Source organism: Ursus maritimus, unplaced genomic scaffold (assembly GCF_017311325.1).
Source record: "Ursus maritimus isolate PB19 unplaced genomic scaffold, ASM1731132v1 scaffold_30, whole genome shotgun sequence".
Classification (NCBI taxonomy): Eukaryota; Metazoa; Chordata; class Mammalia; order Carnivora; family Ursidae; genus Ursus; species Ursus maritimus.
Genome location: NW_024425564.1, coordinates 31,316,541 through 31,317,160, shown reverse-complemented (window position 1 = coordinate 31,317,160; position 620 = coordinate 31,316,541).

Below are 620 nucleotides of genomic sequence, written 5' to 3'. Positions count from 1 at the left end.
CATGCCTTTCTGGAGCCTCTCAGGAAGGATTCCTTTTCTTCCTTTTCCCAGCTTCTAGAAGCCACTCCTCCTCTTGGTGTTTTGGCTCCCTTCCTCCATCTTCGAAGCCATCAGCAGTGGGTCGGCTCCTTTCCCTGCACGTATCTCTGACCTGTCTGCCTCTGTCTTCTGTTCGGAACCCTGGCGATCACGTTGGGTGCACCTGGATGACCCAGGACGCTCTCCGTAGGTCAAAGGCAGCTGATTAGCAATCTCCGCTCCATCTGCCCCGTCACTCTGCCTTGCCGTGTAACCTAACATAGTCACAGGTTTCAGGGATTAGGACGCGGACACTATTCTGCTTATCACGGTTACCGCGTAGCTGTAGATACTTTCTCTTGGGCAGATCAGTTCGCCAAGGAAGCCTCCGTTCTCCTGCCGGTGCACTTGCAAGCCGGGCTGCGAGCATTCTAGGAGCAAGCGTACAACGGGGCTGCTGGTGCCACGGCCGGGTGTGCAGACACCTCTCCCCGCCAGGCTCCCCGGCTGCCGTATGTCACAGGTGCCCTCAGCTGGGCCCCTGGGTCCCAAGTCCAGGATCTTCTTGCTCACCCTCTTCTGAACATAAACCTCCTGTCTTG